Source organism: Equus przewalskii, chromosome 7, assembly GCF_037783145.1.
Source record: "Equus przewalskii isolate Varuska chromosome 7, EquPr2, whole genome shotgun sequence".
In the NCBI taxonomy this organism is placed as follows: Eukaryota; Metazoa; Chordata; class Mammalia; order Perissodactyla; family Equidae; genus Equus; species Equus przewalskii.
This window is the reverse complement of record NC_091837.1, coordinates 4,439,915-4,462,715: the sequence shown is the minus strand read 5'-3', so window position 1 is coordinate 4,462,715 and position 22,801 is coordinate 4,439,915. Positions and strand designations below refer to the sequence as shown.

General features: G+C 49.6%; 1 protein-coding gene and 1 pseudogene across 3 annotated transcripts in view; both read left to right on the top strand.

Moving 5' to 3' along the window:
• Nucleotides 1-22,801, top strand: part of LOC103542948 (cationic amino acid transporter 4) — a 96,925-nt gene that overhangs the window by 39,608 nt on the left and 34,516 nt on the right. For 2 of the 3 annotated variants that reach the window (XM_070628332.1, XM_070628334.1), the window contains exon 1: nucleotides 19,352-19,488. The exons of the other annotated variant lie outside the window; for it this stretch is intronic. The gene's annotated coding sequence lies outside the window, so the exon portion shown is untranslated. Of the gene's footprint in view, nucleotides 1-19,351; nucleotides 19,489-22,801 lie in introns of those variants that run through there. 3 annotated transcript variants of the gene reach the window in all.
• On the top strand, nucleotides 1,789-18,902 carry LOC103544377 (leucine-rich repeat-containing protein 74B-like; annotated as a pseudogene).

The following is a 22,801-nucleotide window of genomic DNA, read 5'->3' as shown; positions in this document are numbered from 1 at the left end:
TGGATGAGGTGGGTGTCCACCAGGAGGCGGCTATACTGGGGCAGGTGTCCCTGGGGTACAGTGTGGGCATCAGCATAACAGAGAAAACGGGGGCTGTGGAGGATCTGGGTGGAGGGAGGAGGAGATGGAAGGCATCATGGGGCAGCAGAGGAGGCACCAGCTCACAGGGCCCAGGGCAGGGAGGGAGCATTCAGGAGCTCCAGGCCCTGTCCCCCTGCCCCCACCCCTCCCTCAAGCTCAAGCCTTGAGTCCCCAGACCCTGCACTCTTCTGGACGCCCCTTTGTAAATGCAGTCCCTCTGGCCCGGCTTCCTGGCCATCCCCTTGTCCACCTGGGAACCTTTTACACATCCCTGAGAGCCTGTCCAGGGCCACTCCTCTGTCAGGCCAATCCTGAGCCTGGCCCTGTGACAGCGCCAGCACCCCCTCTGGCATCACATACCCTCTTGCACACACTCGCTGCAGGGGTGGGGTCACAACTGTCAGCGCCTGGCAGCAGCACCCAGACACCCACCTGTGGTGGCTTCACGAATTCACCATGTCCCACCTCTGGGTCCCCAGTTCCTTGATCTGTGTCATAGAAACTCCCTTGAGTTTGGTGACGATGGAAATCTGAGGGTCCAGGTCCTGCTCCTGGTAGCCTTTTTTGGCCAGGAGGGCTCACCTGGGAGGGAGGTGATGGGCAGTATGGCCTGTCCCCCACACATGGTGAGCAGCCGCAGAGCTGGCCCTGCCCACTCAGCCCGTACACACCCTATAGGCTCCCAGCACAGCGTTCAGGCCCCGCCTCTTCTCCAGCCTCATTTCCACCCAAACACTCCACACAGGCCAGACATCGTGGCCACCCATCAGAGAGCCATGCGCTCAGACTGAGCTGCCCACCTCCTCCCTCACCAGCCCTCACCCTCCCCTGCCCCGGCCACACCCAGCTCCTCCTCAAAGGCTCCCCTGACCCAGCACAGCTGGTGGCCTTTCTCAGGGGCCTCAGGGCTGCAGCTCTCACAGGGGTCAGGGACTACCTCCTGCCCTCCCGGGGCCTCCTGGGCAGGGCGAGACCATCCTGCTCTGTGCCCAGAGCCCAGCACGGGACTGGGGACAAGGCCCAGGAAAGGAGGCAGGTGGGCACACAGGAGGACACAAGCACACGGCTCACTCTTGTCCCTACTTGCCTCTAGACAGATAGAGATCCTTCCTTCTGCCCCTCCCCTGTTCCAACATGCCCCCTCCACCACTGCCAGCCCAGCCCCTGGAGAGTCAGACCCCCAACCCTCAGCACAGCAGGACCAGTCAGGGTCCCTCCAGCCAACCTGCCCAGGAGCCATTCTCTCACCCACCACGCAGACCAGGACCCCGAGCTGCAGCAGCCTCTGCAGGGCGCCCACCCGCCACTTCCTGGTCATCACCTACTTCTCAGTTTTGTAATCCAGAAGCCCCCAGCCTGTCCCGGCCCCTGGGGAGCCCCTGCTCTCAGCTCCTGCTGGCTGCTGGGAGCAGGAGTCAGCACAGCAGCTGCAGCCCCAGCTGAACAGGAGGCAAAGCAGGGGCCCAGGCCAGGCCAGTCCAGGCCAGCAGCGTTAAAGGGACACTTCCACTGGGGGCAGGGTCCAGCCCCACCCCAGCCCTGGGCTCAGCCCCAACCCCCAGCTGCCCTGGGCCTCCCTTCCTCCCCACACTCCCTCTGCTGGGCCCTGGGGCACAGACAGGAGCAGCTGCTTTCCCCTGCCCTTTGACCTCACTTCCTTGTGTGCTGAGTTGGTGACAGGTGTTATAGGTACTTTGAGAGGGTGGCATGGGGTCTGCAGGAGCCCAGAAGAGGGGCCAAGGAAAGCTTCAGGAAGAAGGGCCCTCTGAGCTGACACTGCAGATTCTGAAGTTCAACAAGCGAAGCTGGGGAGGGATGTTCCTGGTGGAGGAAGCTGCACATGCGACGCTAGAGCAGGAGAGAGAACTGGGACCCACAGAGAGAGAGCGTGACTGTGGCTCCAGAGAGGAGGGTGGCTGGCTCTGCAAGGTCCCCCAAGCCCTCCTGTGCTATGCTCCTGTAGAGCTGCTCCACCCGGCAAGCAAGCGCAGGAACTGAGAACAGCTCTGGAGTCAGGCCCATTCCTCAGTCTGCTGAAGTGGGGTGATGCGGGACTCACTGGCCCCTTCTGCGCCGTGGCCAGGAGTGGGCTCAAGGTCAGCAGAGGCCATGGGCGGTTTCTGCAGTGATCAATAACACAGGGTCACCCAGGCAACAGAGGAGCATGTCTCTACTGGCTGAGGGGGGAGCCTGTCCGCTGCCCGCCGCATACAATAGGTCCATGTGTCCAGCGGGTCCGCCCACATCCTGGGCCATGCTCTAGGTGCCCCCTGACTCAGTCCCAGCCTCAGTGTCAGCATGGCTAAATGGGCGGAACCATGAGGGTCCCTGCGAGAGGTCTGGGGAGAGGGAAGAGCCAGTGGAGGAGGCAGAGGCTGCTGGGCGTCCTGCAGGGGTCCCGGGGGCCAGGGGCCTTCGCAGGCGGGTTTGGACTCTGACCTGTGGACAGCAGGTGCGGGGCGGGGGGTTCAGGTCTGTCTCCTCATGTTGAGGGCTTCTAGGCGAGGGTGTACGGGGCAGGCTGGGGCCAAGGGGACAGGGCAGCCGGGTCCAGCAGAGAGCACGTCCCTCCGTGGGACACCTGCAGGGCCCCTGGCAGCCCCTCCAGCCTGGTGCGCTCCAGGAAACGCTCTTGGCAGCAGCAGTTATTCCCATGAGAGCACGCTTCCAGAATGATGTTAAAGTGCAAAAACTCAGCCAAAGAGTCTAAGGAGGTGTGTCCCACCCCCTCCTGAAATGGAATCAGGGCTGGGTTTTCAGAACCCACAGGAAAACTAAGCTAATGGATATATAGAACTTGGAATTATTTCAGTGTTGTGCCCTATAAAATGTTCATGAAACATACGTCGTCTGTGATGCAATAGAAAAGACATAGTGTGCACTTTGCTGTCAGACAGGCGGGTCCTAAGCCTGGCTCTGCCGGGATCAGCTACTTCTAGCTGTGTGACTTTGAGGAAAGGACTTGCTTTCTCTGAGCCTCGGTGTCCCCATCTGTATATGGGTCAGGAGTGGCTACTGGCACAGGAAGAAATGCCTTTAGAGGGGAAACAGGCTGGGGAGTGACAGAAGGCAGGGGAGGAGGCAGGCGGCGGTGCCTGGGGAGGCAGCCACACTTAGCCCCTGTCCCCCATCAGGCACCCGTGGGCTTGGAGAGCTGGTCAAGGACACCCTCTCCCTGAGGTCTCCCCGGGCCCACAGCGTCGTGCCTGCCTCCTGCTTTCTGTGCCAGGGAAGCGCCCCGGAGCTGAACCTGTGGCACCATGGCCTGGGGCCCCAGCCACCCATGGAGGGACCCTGGGCCAGGCTTGGAGAAGAGGACCTGGGAGGCAGCAGCCATGGGAGTGGCCCTCCCTGAGCCCATCCCACACATTCCCCAGCCTTGATCTGTGCCAGGTATGTCCCAACCCCCACATCTGGGTGGCAGATGGGATCCAGGCTGTGACGGAGATCACTATAGGGGCTGGGGAGCCCCCCTAATGCACTAGAGGGTCAGGGAAGGCTCCAGGAGGTAAGGTGGAGCCTAGACAGAGAAGCAGGCATCCCCTGGGCCTGTGGGAAGGGGAGGGCCTTCCAGGTGGAGGGCATCAAGTGGGTGGAGCCCTGGAAACAGGAGCCAGGGTAGTGAGCAGCTATGTGTGAGGCCTTCAGCCCTGGGGAGGACCAGGCCCTCAGGCCCCCCTCTGTCCCAGGGGACCCAGGCTCTGGCTTCCACGCTGACCTCCAATCTCTGTGTCAAGCGGCTGGACCTTGGGGACATTGGGCTGTGTGGGGCTAGTGCAGAGGCCCTGGCAGGTGCCCTGAGCAGAAGCAGCAGCATCTGTGGGAGGTGCCCAGCCTGGGACAGGTGGGCTGACTTGAGTCCTCCCTTTCCTGAGGGGTATGGGCCCCCCACAGCCAGGTCTTTTCCCCCTGGACCTGCTGGTGTTGCTGGGGGAGGGGCCTCAGCACAGGGTGGGGTGGGTGGGGTGGAGTTAGACCCTCTGTGGTGCACCCAATGCTAGATGCCACTCCCTTGGTGACCCACCCCACCCCTCCACGCCCCTCCTCTGCTGGCCAGCGCCCCCTGCATGTGGTGGCCTCCCAATGCCCGAATGCAGGGTGGGAGGGTCCTTCCACACAGAGAGATGGGGCTGGCAGTGCGAAAGGAGGGAGGGCTGGGTGGGAGTTGGTGGGGCTGGATGCAAATGCCATCTCTGCCACAGAAGATCAGGGTGACCCTGGGCAAGCAGCTCAACCTTGCCGAGCCTCAGTCTCCAATCTGTGAAATGGACCCAACAATGCCACTCAGCCCTCGGGGTTGTGATGAGCATTAAATGCTCAGCAGAGTGTCTGCCCGTTTACATGCTCCATGCATGGCCCCTTGGGCTGTCATTGTCAGTCCCCAGATATGTGCAGTGGAGGCTCTGGCAGGGTTATATTGCTGCCAGGCACGAGCCATCAATGAGGTGGGTGCGGCTCCATCCCAGCATCCTCCACGGCACCACAAAGGAGGTGGTCTTAACCCCTTGACAAAGGAGCTCGTGGACACATGGAGTGGGGTGGGGTATCCAGCCGATGGGTCACAGAGTCACCATGCGACCCCAGGACAGTCCACCTGCAAAGCCCCTCCCATGGCCTCAGGCCTGGAGTTTGGGGGATGGAGGAAGGTGGAGGAGGGCAGTGCCTGACTTGGATCCCACTGACTGAGGAGGGGTGCCGGCCCCCAGAAGTGGACCTGTAGGAGAACCAGCCAGGAGCGGTGGGCGCCCAGGCTGTGTGTGCCGCCCTGTCAGTGACCCCAGCGGTGCAGAGGGTACAGCTGGCAGGGAACGGCCTGGAGGAGCAGACGGCCCAGTACCTTGCTGAACTCCTGCTGGCCCCCACGGGCCTGAAATCCCTGGACCTGAGCTATAGCCAGCCGAGTGACCAAGCAGGTCCCATCTGGCCTGGGCCATGGTGGGGCGCGTTTTCCTGGGGCAGGGGTGGGTGGAGGTTGGCAGGACCACTATGAGCATCCGTGCTCTGGCCCCTCTCCCCACGTCCCACCTAGGCCTGCCCCTTGCCCACTCCTTCCACACAGAACTCTTACTGCATTCCCTGGATGTCTCAGTGCCCGCTGCTCCCTGTGCTGGGTGCTGACTTCTTCTGTCTTCTTGTGTAACGCTCCATGTGGTGTCACTGACTTCGTGTGTAACACTCCCTCTGGTGTCTTGGACTTCCTGGGTAACACTCCCATGTGGCATCTTGGATTTTGTGTCACACTCCCCCCAGTGTCTCTGACTTCGTTTGTAATACTACCCCTGGTGTCTTTGACTTCATGTTTAACGCTCCCCATGGCATCTCAATTCGTGTTTCACATTACCCCTCACATCTCTGACTTCATAAGTAAGACTCCCCATGCTGTGTCTGACTTCATGTGTCACACAATACATGTCGTCTTTGAGTTTGTGTGTCACCCTCTCTCTGTCATCTCTGGCTTCATGCTAACACATGCCAAGCGTCTCTGACTTTGTGCTTAACCCCATCCATATCGTCTCTGACTTCCTGCAGAACACTCCACCTTGTCATCTCTGTGTAACACTCCCCACGGCGTCTCTGACTTGATGAGTAACACTCCCCATGCCATGTCTGACTTCATGTGTCACACAATGCATGTTGTCTTTGAGCTTGTGTGTCACACTCCCCCTCTCATGTCTGACTTTGAGTGTCACCCTACCCTTGGTGATTTTGACTTATTTGTAACATTCCCCCTGGCCTCTCTGGCATTATGTGTAACACTCCTCCAGGCTTCCCTGAGTTCGTGTGTGACACTCCCTGTGCCACCTCTGACGTCATGGGTAACACATACCCTGCTGTCTCTGACTTCTTCTGTGATACTGCCACTGGTGTCTTCGATTTTGTGTGTAACACTCTTCATCGCATCTCTGACTTTGTGTGTAACACTCCCTGTGGTGTCTCTGACTTGGTGTGTAACACTCACCCTGGTGTCTCTGATGTTGTGAGTAACACTCCATGTACCCTCTGTGACTTCGTGTGTAACACTCCTACTGGCATCTCTGGCTCCATGTGTAAAACCCCATGTGGTATTTCTTCCTTCATGTGTAACACTCACCTGTGGTGTCTCAGATTTCATGTGTAAGACTCCATATGGCATCTCTGACTTCATGTGTCACATTGCCTATTATGACTCTGAGATCATGCATCACATTCCACCTGTTGTCTTTGACTTCATGTGGCACACAACACCTTGGGTCTCTGACAAAATCTTGATATCTCTAACTGCTTGTGTAACACTCCCCATAGGGTCTCTGAATCTGTGTGTCACAGTACTTCTGGCATATCCGTCGTGTTTAACATTCCACATAGCATCTTGGACTTCCTGTGTAACACTATCCCTGCCATATCTGACTTAATATGTAACAATCAACTTAGTGTCTGTGAACTCGTGTGTAACTCACCCCCGTGGCATTTATGACTTTGTCACAATCCCTGTGGCGTATCTGATGTTGTGTGTAACAGTGCCCCTCTTGTATCTGAATTCATGTGTAACTCTCCCCCTGGCCTCTCGGACATCGTGTGTAACACTCCCCCTGCCATCTCTGATTTTGTGTGTAATTTCCCCCTTTCATCTCTGACTTTGTGCGTAACAATCCCTCTGGCATATCTGACTTTGAGGGTCATACTCGACCTGTTGCCTCTGTCTTCGTGTGTCACACTCTCCTAAGCGTCTCTGACTTCGTGTGTAACAATCCCCCATGGTGTCTCTGACTCTGGGCACATGACTCCCCCAGGCATCACAGACTTCGTGTTTATCTGATTTTGTGTGTCACAGTGCCACTGGTGTCTCTGACTTCATGTGTAACCCTCTCCCTGCTGCCTCTGTCTTCATGTGTAACATACCCCGGTGGCATCTCTGACTTTGTGCATAACACTCCCCCTGGCATCTCTGACTTTGTCTGTCCAATCCCTGTTCCGTCCCTGACTTCTTGTGTCACACTCACCCTGGCATCTGTGACTTCCTGTGTCACACTCCACCTGGCATCATGTCTTCGTGTATAACAATCCCTGTGCCATCTCAGACTTCGAGTGTCACCCTCCACCTGGTGTCCCTGACATCAGGGATAACACTCACCCTGACGTTTCTGACATCGTGTGTAAGACACTCAGTGGTGTCTTTGACTTTGGGTATGACACTCACCCTTGTGTCTCTGAGTTCATGCATCACACAGCCCCTGCTGTCTTAACTTTCGTGTATAACACACCACCTGACATCTCGGACATTGTGCCTAACACTCCCCGTGGTGTCTGTGAATTCATGCCCACATGCATCTGTGGCGTTTGTGACTTTCTGTGTCACACTCCTACTGGTGACTCTGACTTTGTGTATAACACTCTCTGTGGAGTCTCTGAGTTCATGTGTAACACTCACACTTGTGTCTGACTTCGCATGTAACACTCCGACTATTGTCTTTGACTTCCTGCGTAACACTCCCCTGTGGCATCTCTGAATTTGTGTGTAACACTCCCCGTGGCATCTCTGACTTCGTGTGTGAGACTCCCCCTGGCATCTCTGACTTCATTGTAACACTCCGCTTGGTGTCTCTAGCTTCTTGTATAACACTCCATTTGGCATCTCTGACTTCATGTGTCACACTTCCACTTGCATTGCTGACTTTGTGTCTAACACTCCCCCTGGGGTCTCTGACTTCTTTTAGAACACCAAACCAGGTGTCTCTGTCTTCACGCATAACACTCCTCCTGTCATCTCTGAGTTTGTGTGTAAAACTTCAACATGGCATCTCTGACCTCATGTGTCACACTCTCGGTGACTTCTTTGAAGTTGTATGTAACACTCCCGATTTCATTTCCAATTTCATGTGTAACTCTCCCTCTGGTGTTTCTGACTTTCTGTGTAAAAGTCCCCTTGTCATCTCTGATGCTGTGTGTAACACTCCTCCTGGTGTCTTTGACTTCATGTGTAACACGCCCTGTCAGCTATGACTTTGTGGGTAACACTGCATGTGATGTCTCTGACGTCGTGTGTAACACACCCCCATGGCGTCACTGAATTCATGAGTAACATTGCATTTGGTGTCTGTGAATTCATGTGTAACACTCCCCAGTTGTCTGTGATGTTGTGTGTAACACTCCACCTGTCGTCTCTGACTTTTGTGTCACTGTCCCCGTGGCTATTGTGACTTCATGTGTAACTCTCCTTGTGGCATCTCTGACATCTTCTGTCATGCTCCACTTTTCATTTCTGAATTCTAGTGTGACACTCCCCATTGTGTCATGTCTTCGTGTTTCATGCTTCACCCATCGTCTCAGACTTCATGTGCAACCCACCTCCTGGCATGTCTGACCTCACGTGTAACACTCCCCCTGTCATCTCACACTTCGTGTGTCACAGTCACCCTGTCATCTCTGACTTCTACACAGTGGGGAAGTAGGCTTCCCTGCTCTCCTCCCAGCCTGGAAGTGTCTGAGGAAGGGGAAGTCCCCGCATCTGGGAGCCTGGGGCTCAGACCCGGCGGTGTGCCTGGAGTCTGCGCGCTGTTCTCAGGGAGGCCGCGCGGGGGCCGCCCCTCCTGCAGGGAGCTCTCCGCGGTGCTGAAAGTGCCCGCCCAGGCGCGTCAGGCCCCGCGGGCTGGCTGAGCGCTCTGCCCAGTCAGTGCGTCGGTTTCCCTCTGTGCGTTTCTTCAGACCAGCCTTCCCAGACCTGTGCTGGGTGCTGGGTCCATGGAATGGAGAGGGGTCAAATTCAGGTCGCTGAGGGCCCCTGGGCTGGTGGGAGAGATTAGCCAAGCAGAGAGAGGTCTGATGGCCAGAGCCCGGAAGGAGGGAAGCACAGTGGACGTGGGGCCTGACACTGCCCAGCCCAGCCAGGTGGGCAAGGCTTCCTGACACAGTGACCCCAGGTGAGAAGGAGGAGGAGCTGTTCACCAGGTGAAGAAGGGCATCAACAGTTCCACACAGGGGGACAGCCTGGAGGCATGTTGCTCCTGGCACGTTTGAGATTTGGATGCAGGTCAGACTGGCTGGGTGCTGACAGAGCCGGGAGCAGCGTGGGTGGGGCTTCTGCCCATTTTACATGCTGAATGTCTCTCAGGGTTTCTTAACCCCACACGGCCCCCACTTTCCTTTCTCTACCACCCCTGCCTCCTCCCACCACAGCTGTGCTGGCCTTGTCACTTCTTGCCTATAAACTATGGCACAAGCCTCTCAACAGTCCCCTGGCCTCTTGTCTCTGCATTTGCTGGCCCCAGTCCATGCCCTACACCCACTGCTAAGGAGTCCAGCCTTGTCACTTCTTAAAGCCCTCCCTGCCTCCTCACCACTGATAGGGCAGTGCAAACTCCCTTGTCCTATCATTGAAGTCTCTCAGCATCTTTCGAGTGCCCATCGCTCCTATCTCATTTTACTGGCTTACCCCCACCTGCCACCAGCGCCAGGCCTGTGTGCATTTCTACAAGTGCCCCGTGCTCCCTTGGCCTCCACACACTTGTTCTTTCCTGAGTCTGCTCTCCACTATGTGTGCACAAGTGCATGAGGACTCCCTCTCTTCAAGGTTATCTCCTCAGTCCTCACTTTCCTGACCCCCACGGCAGGGTTAGCATCCACTTTGTTCCCATGCCTCCCTGTTTGTAGTCTAGAATAACTCACATCCCATTAATTTGTATTATTGTCTCCCCCATTAAATGTGAAACCCTTGAGGGCAAGCAGGCCCATGGTGGGGTCAGCTCCATGACCCTCGTGCCCAGCAGAGACCCTGGCACACAGCGGGCATCAGCATCATTTTCTGAAGGAGTAAACAGTGAATAAGAAAGTCTCTCTTGGTGTTTCTGAAGGGTGGACACTTGGACCAGCCCTGGCAGAAAACACAGGACTCACTGAGCTTGACATGAGCTGGAATCACCTTCAAGGCCCAGGAGGCATGGCCTTTGCCAGGGGACTGGAGGTATGAGGCCCCACCCCTCAGCCCCTCTGGCCTGTCTTTTGGGGGCAGGTCTCCCAGGGGCCAGCTCCCTGTTTTGCAGCACTTCAGAAATGAACCTTGGATCTTTTAAGCAGAGCTTCAAGAATATTTCGTTAAGTGACTTAAGTTCCACTTAGTGACAGCTCCACTTAATGACAACAATGTTCTCTCCCCCTGTGCCCACTCTCACATCACTCACTGAGGGTTCTGAAGCTGACTGTCACACCCTTCCCCAGACATCACAGACACTTGGCTGGTAGGGACATGGTGCAGTCTGGTGACACATGCTCACTGTTGGACATACACAGTTGCTTCCCAAGATGACACCCTGGCACCCTTGGGTCCCAGCACACTCTCAAACAGCCCACCTACTCTCTTTGATATTGTGGCTTGTAGCCCTTGGGAACAGGTGGCTCAAGCTCCTGCCAGGGTGGCACGAGATGCCTGCAGTGCTCTTAGTGCTGGCTCCTTGTGTGGTCTTCCTCAAGGAAGGGCAGCTGCTGCCTTGCCCTCTGACAGGAGCTGACCTGGGCTCCTGCCCACAAGGTGGCAGGTCAGGCTCTGTCTTCCTAGCACATCCACGAACTCCACCCTTCTCCCCATCACAGCCCCCAGCAGCCCTTCACTGGAGCCCCCCCTGGGCCCCTGAGCTGCTCTGTGCCTCAGGGTCCCTGCCCTAGAGAGGCGCCCAAGTGGGCATGGGGGCTGATCGCTGTGTCTCTGGGGCCTGCTGCTGCGTGGCAGCCCCCAGGCCCTGAGGGTCATTCACATCTATGCCTCTCTGTCTGCTGGGCTTCCAGGGGTTCAGCTCTACTGTCACCACCATCCAAGCCACAGAAGCTAACCTGGACTCTGTCCTTCGACACTTGGTCCACAGTCTTTGCACCTCGGGCTTCCTGGGCTCTGAGGCTGTGGCCCCTGACTTTCTCCACCATCACATGAGGTCCCATGGCTTCGTCCTTTTGCTTTCCAGGAAAACATCTTCCTGAGAGTCCTGGACATCTCATACAATGGCCTTGGAGATTCTGGAGCCTTTGTGGTGAGTGAGGCGCTTAAGATCAATAACGTGTTGGAGGCTGAGAGAGAATAGCTGGCTCAGGGGCACGATGCTCCCTGTTCACTGATGTTTGGATTTGCAGGTCCAGCACTCGCAAGGCGGCCCCTCCCCCGCCCGCACTACCTGCAGGGGGATGGTGGTCCTGGAAGAGTCACTCTGTGGCTGTGAGGGAGACCAGGACTCCTTTCACTGAACTTTGCCTTTTTAATGTAGAAAAAATATCATTCTTTTCCAAGGCAGTTAAACACTGAGGAGAGAACCCCAAATACGAATTATTAAAAGAAAGTCTAGTCCCAAATCACTGCTTATTCCAACCCTGATTCACTTCAGTCCAGACCTGAGTCAAAGCCTCTCCAGAGACCTGTCTTCACAGCTCCTACCCTCAGGCTTGGGACACCTGGTGTCGATCGTCCTTGTTTCCTTCTCCCTTCTCCCTGCCTCGTCTCTACGGCTCCACAGCCAGAGATGAGCTTGCCTTGACCACATCCCTCTGCTCCGAGAAGGCTGCTCAGCACTGGATTCCATCATTCTAAAACAAACGGAATACGTGGAATTGTCTTGCAACAGCACATGCTTGTTCAATATGATGTACGGTTATTGTCAGAAGCGTTAGTTTAATGGAAATCCCATAGGGTTTTAGTCACACAGGCCTGGGACCAAATCCTGATCCGTCAACATTGGATCTTAGATTCTGAATCAGAGATCAGCTCTAGTCTGGATTGTAGGTGTCGCAATCCAATGTACACATCAGGATAGATGCGGAGAGGGCTGATGGCCACTCTGAGTTTATTATAACCAGCGTTTCAATATACACATAGCTTACAGCTGTTAAACATACACAGGTGTTCTGGATGAAGTAATTAGCGAATGCCAAGAAATCTTAGTGTTTTCTCAAGGAGCCCTCCCTCGGCATCTGTTTTGATAGTATCATGTTATTGCTGTGCTCCTATATTTTTATCTCGGAGCAGGCAAGGTCTCTTAGGCAACGGTCCCTCCTGCTCCTGATATCGATATCCTTTCTCCATGTGTGCCCCTGGGCGGCCGCCGACTGTCTTAGGTTGCACCCCCCCCGGGGGTCTTACCCGTCATTGGCTAACCGGCCTTCTCACCTCCGGGTCACAGTTTGTTGGCAAGCTTGTTCCAGTGATTAGTAACCCTTCCTGTGTCAGGGCTGGCTACATGGATACAATGTTCTATTTCCTGTTCCTTCACTGTTATCATTAGTCTAATCTGCCTAGCCCAGATTGTATCCTCAGCTTTAAGGGAAATCCTTCTGAATCCTTATAGTTCATGTAAAGCCCTCTCCAGGACTCAGCCGTGTGTCCATGTGAAACAGGGCTAGTACCTTCCAGCCAGGGTCACTGTGAGATGGGATGTGATGACAGACCCTACAGAAAGGGCCTGTGCAGAGACAGACTCAGTGCTGGTTCTGTTTCCCCAACTTCTCTGGTTTTCATTTCCTGTTGAGGAACAAAGTTTATGCTGCAAAGTGCACATGGATTAAGGGCAGATCCTAGTGAATTTTCACAAACAGCACAGACCTATGTAACCAGCCCCCAGACGCCCCCTGAGCCCCTGCCCTTCTCTCTTTTAATAGTTTGAGGAGTAATGACATTGTCATCCAGAGGAGAGAAGCTGTCCTAAGGAACTTCTTTGACACCCTGTGTGTGTGAGTAAAAAAAGTCAAGTTCTCAGAAAGTGACAATGTTCTGCCTGGTCCTGGGTCTCTCCTCAAGATGTCCAGGTGAGCAGAGAGTTTGATGACCTCGCCAGGTCAGTGAAGGTCACTCTTCCAGGGCTTTGCATAAAGACTGCTGCCTGCAGAGCGGAGCACAGAACAGAGTTGCTGCCAGCCTTCAGCCCATCCCCACCAACGTCTGCCCCTAAATGACTGTGGAGTGTGGCTTCCTCATCTTCCATCGGCCACTTCAACTTCCACATGGAAGGTTCTGGACCTCACTGTGCCTTGTTACCACCTGAGTGTGCACTGAGTCCCCATGTCAACTGGGGTGTAGTCCTAGGGAGCTGGCCTTCATGATGACACAGACACCTGTACCCTCCTCAGCCCCCATGGTCCCTGCACTAACCTGGGCCATCCTCTGCTCTCTCTCATTTGGTGAATTCACTCATGGGTGAATTGTATGGTATGTGAATCATATCTAAAGCTGTTACCAAAAACCCCCATATTTTTTGATCCAAATTGAGTCAAAAAAGTATCTGAATGTGTATACACAGAAAAAAGACCAAAAATCCCCTGGCATATTAATAATATTTATCTCTAGGGTGTGTTTATGCATTTTGTTTTCTTCATATTTTTCTGCATTTTCCACACTTTCTACACTAAGTATGTGTTATTTTAGAATCAGAAAAATGAATAGTACTTAACAATACAATGTGATACAGGCTACAAGTCACGTGCATGGCATGGTTGGAGCCCTGAGGAAGGAGGGTGCTATGTACTGAATTTTATCCCCAGAACATTCATATCTTGAAGCCCTAACCCCAGTGCGACTCTATTTGGAGACAGGAAGTAGTTAAGGTTAAATGAGGTCATAAGGGCGGTCCCTGACCCGAGAGGATGAGTATCCTTATCAGAAGAAGCACCAGAAAACTTGCTCTCTCCCCCTCCCCCATGTGAGCACAGCAAGAAGGCAGCCCTCTCTGGGCCAGGAGGAGAGGCCTCACCAGAAATCAACCCTCCTGGACCTGGATCTGGGACTCCTGGCCTCCAGAAGTATGAGATGTCGACTCAGGAAAAATCCACTACACTTCAAATAGCAGATACTTATTTGGGCAATTAGAATTGCAACTCAGGAGACCCAGATTCAGGCAGAAACCCAAAATGTGTTCTGAGGAAAACAAGGAGGTAAGGGTATAGACAGGCAAAAAGAGAAAAGTCCCACAGGTCGCTTTGCAAAATTTGTGGTTGGCACTGGCAAAAACTGTTACTTCTTGGCTGTATGTGATCAGTTGCTAAGGCCGTCTCTAAGGCAGGAAGTTCTTATCTTTGAGAGTAAGTGTATCTCTTGAAAGAAGGTCAAGGTGACAACAGAGAAGCACAGCTCAAAAGTTACATTCCGCCTGGTAGAGATGTGGTGTGCCTGCCTGAGCCCCATTTCCTTAATGGCCTCCCAGCTCCATTTTAGTAGCCTTGACAGATGTTACTCTATTTTGTTCTCACTGTCCACATTTCCCCTTCTGATCAAGATCTTTCAGCAGAAAGCATCTTGGATCAACTGTTTGATATATTGATATATCCCTCATTACTAGAAATGTTCTTTTCTGGAAAGTCACGTCCCTTGTCTGGGGGAAGCCATGTGCTCAATCTTCTGTAGGAGAAATGCAGTCAGAGGCTCTGGCGGCATCTGAGCAATAAGGAGGTGGTCAGGAAATGAGTCGTAGGCACAGTCTCTGTGTGGAAAAGTATCAAGTCCTTCGGAATTTGAAGACTGGTTGATCATTTCAAGTTGCTGTGCAATCATTATTCTGGAGGTAGAGACAGACACACAGCATTGAGAAATGCAAGTCATTCGTAGCATGAAGGTGACAAAGATCATGCAAATCAGGACAATAATCATTAGTATAACTTGGAGCAGATCTGAGTGAGTAGTAACATAAGAAGTTTAAATACAGTTACATATAGCACATTTCTAATAATCATAAACATTATTGGAAGTCCTGGTCTCATCCAAACACCTAGTCCTGAAGAAAGCCAGCTGAAAACATCGATAGTGAACCAGAGGGTGTCACTGAAAGACATTGGACTGGAGACATCCTGTGACACTATTATGATTTTTCCAAGTTCTAACTCAATGTCACCAGAAGAGTTGATGCAGGTACAGCAGAGGGTGTTGGCTATGACACAGATGCCACCCTGTCCTGCAAGGACATAATGAAGTGCCATTTAATTATCTAATATGACCCTGACTGGGGGATTAGGAACCATTGTTGTTGAGCTAAGGCTCAAGTGACAGAATTTGCCATTGTAGCTAAACTTTTTATCAATTGGTCATCATGGCAACATCAACCCATGGGACAAAGCCTTTGGCAATGGGAATCAATGGAGAGTAGTGGGGTGTAAAACAAGGTCTCTAAGTCTCACCTAGACCTACAAGATTGTGTTTGGGTTTCTCCTTTAACAAGAACTTGAAAGGGAATATTATAATATCCTAAAGGAATTATCCTGCCGTATGCCAGCTGTCTAGACATTCAAAAGCCCATGGTTCTCCGTGGGTGGAAGGTGTACCCAAAAGGGGACACTTAGAATGCAATGTTTTCTAGTTCTGTAGCAGTGTCAGTGGTCAGGGGCACTTGATAAGGTCCTTTCCAATGGGGCTGAGGGCTGTCCTCTGATGATGCTTCCAGAATACCCAGTCACCAGGCTCTAGACTGTGACCAATAGGATCTTTTAAATTAGAATCCAGGAAAGCGTCTTTAATCCATTAACCTGTTGGTGATGGGCTGAGGATAAGACAGTAGAGACTCACAGCAGCTGGTCACACTCACATAAGACAACAGGGGAGCAGCAGAAGGTTGTGGACCAACAGACACTGATCTGCTGGTGACTGTCCCAGGTGGAGTTAATTCATTGTTTTCCAAAGAGGGGACTGCCAACAGTCAGCAAGGCAGAAGGCAATACCTTAGGTTAGGGGAGTCCAGTCCACCATATGTAACAAACCTGAAGATAATTAACAGGACCAGAATCTAATGTCTACAAGGATGCAAACAGAATTTTCCTCTCTACAATTACCTTCAATTTTTTTGGGTCAAAGATAATCACAGTAAAATTAATTTGTTTATATTAAAACTTGGCCTGATTATTTATACAAGTGAAAATAAGAATACTCACTGAGTGTTTCTGAATTCTGGAGGGATCAGGTAGAGAGAAAAGATAAATGTTTCATTTTTGTTCACAAAGGTGTGTCCTACCAAACTGTCGATGGCTTAAGAGAAAAGATTTCTTTAAATCTGGAAAAGCAAAACATTAGACCACCTTTCTCAGCTCATATAGTCTCATGTAATTTAACATTTCTTCTGCTTGAATCCAGTTCTTCCAGTATTTTTCTCGACTTTGCTCGATGATTTAGGATGATCGGAACAGTGATAATTCCAAGAAGTTTGAAAGGTTTTCATTAAAGTTCATGTGATTTGCCCAGTGAAGTGGGTGCCTCGATCACTGGAGATTGTGGAAGGTACATCCCAAGTGGGAAGCACGTGTTCTAGCAGTTTCTCTGCCATTGTGAGGGCATCAGCTTTGTGGCAAGGGAAGGGCTTTAACCCATCCAGGAAACACAGACAATAACTAAAGAACATATTGATGAGCCATAGGAAGTGGCAGCTGAGTGAAGTCCAGCTGCAGGTGCTCAAAGGACCCTGAGGGAAGAGTTCTGGGGAAGAAATAGGTTTTCCTTAATGTGATTGAAGAAATGTAAAAACTGAAAAATGGGATTTGCCAGGGAGCTGGGAAGAGCCCAGCGGCCGTCGTGGATTTTCCATAGTCCTGACTGTTTGTTGAATTTACAGCCATTGTTCACCCACCTTAATTTCTCTGCTTCAGGAGCAGACTGTTGCCCTGTTATAAAGACCTCAGGATGGCAAAAGTCTGGCAATGAGGGACTGTTCTTTGCAGAAGCAGAATGGACTTCATCCACACATGCCACCTTTACAAATTCTGTGGTTGCTGCCTTTGTGTGAAAATCAGCTAAAGAGCTTTCCTGATATTAACACAACCCTCAATTTTGATGACAGCAGCATTTTATTACAGGACATGTTAGACTCCCAGGAATTTCATATAATTTCTGGACCTCTTATAACCTATACTTGAAAGATATAACATCAAGAAGGCTTAATGTTATTTCTTATTTGACAATGCTTCCTGTGTAATTTAACATTTCAAATGAGCCTAATTAGTTTAATATCTCTCTTTTTATAAGGAGAGAAAATGAATCTTTTGAGATTTTTCAGGGATCCTCTGAAAACTCCCAATGTTACCTAAAAGTCCAAAGAAGACTTGATTTAGAATCTGATTTTGCTCAGTTTGTCAAAAATATCAAAGGTCTTAAAATACTTGCCTAAATAGGATGACACATGATTACGAAACATCATATTTAATTTTTAACCAAGGTGACAAAAAGATTTCAAAGACAAATACAGAGGTTACATAGCTGCAAACACTTAGCTCTCTGTAATAAAAAAGACTCAGCTCTTAACATAAAGCACAGGAAATAATTTTGATAAAACATAACATCCCTGTCTTTTCTCAGATTAATCAAATGTAAAGAAAAACTTTTCATAATTGTTTTATCAGGAGATTAAAAGCCCAAGAAACCTTGTCCTTATAACAAACACAGAAAGAGAAGCAAGTTCTAATTTTGCACCAGCTTATTTTTGATACTAAACTCAATTGCTTAATTAAATTCATTCCAATCCTAGCCAGCTCTACCACGCATGAGACTTTTTTCTCAGGGTTGCTCTTCCACAAACATTCTTTTTTACATCCACAATTTGTTCTTTACTCTTTCATGAGTTTATCACCTGCTTGTCATAAACATGAGCTGATCTGATTAATACCCCAGGTAGAATAAAAGTTGTATTTTTCCATTGTATCCAGTGCCGATAACTCTGAAGACGTGCCTATTTTAATTAGACCAACAAACTTAAGCACTTAAACTTAAACACTTATTGACCAAAGATTATTTTACAGCATGTTAACTTGAAAAACATTTAGAGTAGTTTCTATTATATTTAGAAATAATTTATGTGAGCTCCTAATTTAAGTTTATTAAATAGAACTCTGTTTAGAAATCAATTTTTTTAATACCATTTAGAGGTAGAAAAACATCGCTTATATATAATGTACATACATATATGCAGACCGACAGACAGAGATCTTCTAGCTTTTATTTAAAAAGTTTTAGCCATAAAACAGGTAGAATACAAAACTCAGTAGTTTACAAATAATTGTGTCTCAAGCAGTTGTAACAAGTTAAAGTTACCTGCTTAAAAGTTTGTTGTTGATAATATTTGTGGAGGAGCCTTTTAAGATTTATCTTTGCTATAGATAAGGAGGGGATGAATTAGATTTGGGTAGAGAGCCTCTCTAGCAGCCTGCACTTAAAAGGAAACTTTTTCCCTTTTTTTCCCTCTAACGTCAGGCTTTACTGATTGAGGAGCCAGGTTGAGTCTCAGGTGACTGTGGGCTGTTCTCTCCTGGGCTGTTTATATGCTAAAGACAGGGAAACATTTACAACTTCAAAGGACAGAGAGAAAAATTCAAGTTGGTCCCTAGGGCTTTCAGGGTAATTGGGGTTTAAACTTTTCCCTCAGTCTCAGGAATTGGGACGGTCTAATAAGGATGCTCCTGGCGAGGGTCCAGGCTTTGAGTCAGATGGGGAGGTGTCAGGATCGGTGATGGGGATGGTGGAACCTGAGCTGCCTGTGGAGCTGCATTTTCAGTTTTGCAGAGATTTGTGAGATGAGGACAGTTGCTCTCAGTGCCTCATAAGTTGGGTTGTAACTTTGTACATTATCTGTAATTGCTTCTTTCTCTCTGTGTACATAGATTTATTGTAACTTATGTAACAGTGGGCCCTCCAGGACCAGTTCACCTGACCCCATCTCTTATCAACTGAGTGACTAATGATTGCCTTTCAGAAAGTGTGCAAAGTCATGTCACCAGAGCGAGTGCAGAAGAAGAAATCTTGACCTGAAATGACCTCGGACCCAAAGAGTCTCCCGTGGAACCCAAAGACCTAGGACACAACTGGACCTTGAAAGTTGGACTCTTCGCAGAAGTGAGGGGTCCCTCATTCAGGAAGATCCAGTGTTAGAATTCCTTCGCCATCTCATCATAAATGTTTAGAGCCCTATCATAAAAGTATAGAAACTTGTCATAAATGTTTAAAGCCATACCATAAATGCTTGAAGCCTACCAATCAAAACCTGTGCCCCCAGTTCTTCCGGGTGCCACCCTGTCCTCCCTAACCTCTTAAATTTCACCCCAAGTCCTGAATCAAGGAGACAAGTATGAGGGCACATGCCCCCTGCCTCCCTGCAGATCCATCTCTCAGAATAAAGCTGATTTCTCCTCCGACGTCTGATGCCATAATTATATGTCTCATTAAACTCATCAGGCAAGAGAACCCCAATTTTCTGCAGTAACAGTTTGTAACCATGAAGGGACAAGGTCCTGTTACCACCCGCCTGAGACTTTGGAACCCCCAGCAGGGTGTGTGATCTTTTCTTCGACCCTAAGCAGCCGCCTAGACAATTTTGTCTAAAGACTCAACTGATTGAATTCCTGTTTCCTGCTTTGGTGCTCTCAGTACCAAGGTGGTTTTTTTTCCCTCTTTGAGAGAAGAAACAGCTTCTGGATCAAGACATCTCTGGGCTCTTGGTGAGTAACTTTAAGAGAGCGACTGTCCCTTACCTTGTCTCTCTGGTTTGATTTCCTGGAAATAGAAGTTTGGCTTTCATTCTGGGGAATCCTAGTGGGCTGAGACCCGAAACTTGAGCCTGAACCACCTAAGGTAACTGGAGGTAGGGTAAGAGGTTCTCTCTTAAGTTGCTTCTGGATCTGGGTGACACCTGGTGCTGGTTGTGAGCTGCCCCTGGAAATCTGGTTTTGAGTAGCTCCTGGCACTGGTTCTGAGATGTTCCTGGAAAACTTGCTAGTGTTCTGGTCTGTCTTATACGAAGAATGGTATTGTGTGCTAATGTTTGTCTGAACTACATTCCAGATAACCAGGATGATTTAAAATTGCAGTGGCCACTTTGGGGCTTCTTTTTAAGAGCCAGGTAATAGAGAAATTTCTTTAAAGAGTCAAACTCACCACCTTCTGGCACCTAAAGTTTCCAGAAGCTGTAAAGGGTTACAAAGAGCTGTAGAATCTGACCCAGCTTGTTCAGTGTACTGAGGGCTTGTCTTAATCATCATCAGGGTGGAGGTCCCAAAATCCAGTTGGGCAAAATCCCCTTGCACTCTCATTTGTGGCTAGGGGTCCTACCAAACTGCCATCAGCCTCAGGGAATTACATTGGCCATTGGAAGGAAGCCTGGGTTTGACATCATTGTGAGGGCCTTGGTTTCAGGGACACCCAACATTTTTATGATCTAGTTCTCGCTGTAGCTTAAATATGCTTTTGACCAGCTGTGTCTAAATTCTGAAAAAATGGGAAATGCTGATTTGATCCCCACCTCTAGCCCTTTAGGCTGCATTCTCCCAAAATGGGCAACTTTTAGCTGTGAGCCCATGAAACACGAAAAATGATATTCCTTTATAACACAGCCTGGCTATTGTGTTCTTTAAAATCTGGAGAAAATGGTCAGATGATGGCTCATTCAGCAACTCTGAGAAATTTGGTTTGAGTACTCATTGATTTATTCATCCTTCTCCTCCCAGAGATGGTCGCTATTTTTTCCTGTCTCTGTCTTTGGTGTCATTAGTCATAAAAAGGAAAAAACTGTAGGGCCTGCTAGAGGCATCTGCACAAGCCTGTTGTCTGGGCAGGCCGTCAGTAAACTTTGCTGTAGGTTAAGTATGCACAGAAGGTGAAAGCTATTGCTAAGGGGCTTCTTGGAAGCCAAAAAGGGCCACAAAATTGGTAGGCATGAGTCAAGCAATTAGGGCCATAGGGTGCTTGCCACCTCAAGAAGACTCCCATGATAGGATAAATTGGTCACAGAACAGGGTAGATGATGCCAGGGCCCCTGCCAACCTCAACACAATTTCTGTGCAATGAGGTACTCTATAAAACAGCACACAGTCCCCCACCCCAAGGCATTCGTTTGTCTCCAAGAGACCTAAGGCTGAGCTAACGCTGTTAATGTGCATATGCGAGGAAGGTTTTGTTGTTTGTCTTGTTCTAGGTCTTGAGAGCTTGGCTTTGTGACCTCTTTGGTCTATGCTATCTGGAGGATGCAGGTTTTGGTGTGCATCTTGGGGGCCAGTCGAATACACTGGGATTCCAATATGCACTCTCTTTGTTCTGCTGTATCAACCCTCAGGGGGGTTTTTCCTGAGGGTTTCCAGTCCCTCAGGGGCCTTTGTCATCTCAAACTTCATTACTTGTTAGTGCACTACCACCTCTACAGTGGAAGCCTTTGCTTTCTTGGACTTTCTGGGAAGTAAACTTTCTGGATCTCGCGAGGGCTGCTTCTTTTGCACTTGCTTTTGAGGACACTTCTTGTGTCCATAGTTAAGACATAAATGCTTATTGGTTTGAGTCGCTATTAAGATCCTACTTGTCATTGGTCACAGGATGGATCTTTAAATTGGAAAAACTTGTAAATTGGAAAAACTTTTTAGAGAGCTCTCATAATGACTAATTTTGTGAGCTTAATCAAATTTGGTGTCTCCGCTTCCTCTCCTGCTCTTCCAGATGCTAATGAAAGCTCCATTCCCCTCACCCCAGGGTGAATTGGTCTAGAATTAAATTGTGCACTTGGAAAAATGCCCTTTATTAAACATTTTGTGCGGCCTTTTTAAAGGTGTGATACATTGTCCTGAAATTTTAGAACATAATCTTTTTTTTTTTTTTGAGGAAGATCAGCCCTGAGCTAACTGCTGCCAATCCTCCTCTTTTTGCTGAGGAAGGCTGGCCCTGAGCTAACATCTGTACCCATCTTCCTCTATTTTATACATGGCACGTGCACCACAGCATGGTGTGCCAAGCAGTGCCATGTCAGAACATAATGATCTTTTGACTCACCTCTTAAGGTAAAAATCTCCCTGATATAAAGCAGCAACTGGAAAAACTTAGCTGAAAGGGTGGGCCAACCTCTTTTATCACTCAGACTGTAATCAATTCTTTCAGGAACTGGAAACAACCATGTTTGTCTTGCAAATCCCTGCAGGGCCAGAGGTGTGGCTCTGGAAGGTGGTTCAAAATTTGCTTGTCCTTCTCCAATCCCAAAGCCTCCCCTGTTCCTCTCAAGATGCTCATACATATCGGGACATTGGAGACAGGTAAACAAAATATGCCCCAGAAACTCCATCTTGGAGAAAATTTGAATGGTTTTTCTGTGCCTTTGTGATATAACTTAATGTCATTTAAGTTACAACCCAATTTCTGAGGAATTAAGAGCAACTGTCCTTAAAAAAATTCTTGCAAGACTAGAAATGGAGCTCTAGAGGCAGTTAAGAGTCCACCCATCTCCCTTATCTCAAAGACCTTGCAAACTTTCCAAGATATATCTAGCCCATCACCAGTTCCTAAGGCTGATGAAAAAAGGGATGAAAAATTGCCTTAAGAGCACCCTTGCAAAAATCTAGCATCTTGGGTGTCTTTACAAATATCAGTAAAAAGCTTAAAACAAAATGTGGGTTCATAACCAGCGAGTCTTGTATTCCTGTACCTGATTCATGGCAGTAATTTTAAAGCAATAGCTGTGGAGTCTCTGTGTGTGTCTATATGTGTATGTGTGACATCTTACCTCCAGGTGCTATAGTTTCTAAAGAGCTCTATGCAATTGCTTAAAGTAAGTGGCTTATATACATTAGTTCCCATTGTAATAGCAGCAAACCCAAATGACTTTCAAGTTGACATGATAAAAATTAACTTTGGTAACGGCAAGCTTGTTTAAGACTGTTGGTTTGATTAAAATGGACACGTCCCCAGAGTTATCAGCATGAGACAATATGGAGAGACACAGTCTTTATTTTCTGTTTATTGGTCAAATAAGCTGATGTTATTGCTATTACAAAACTG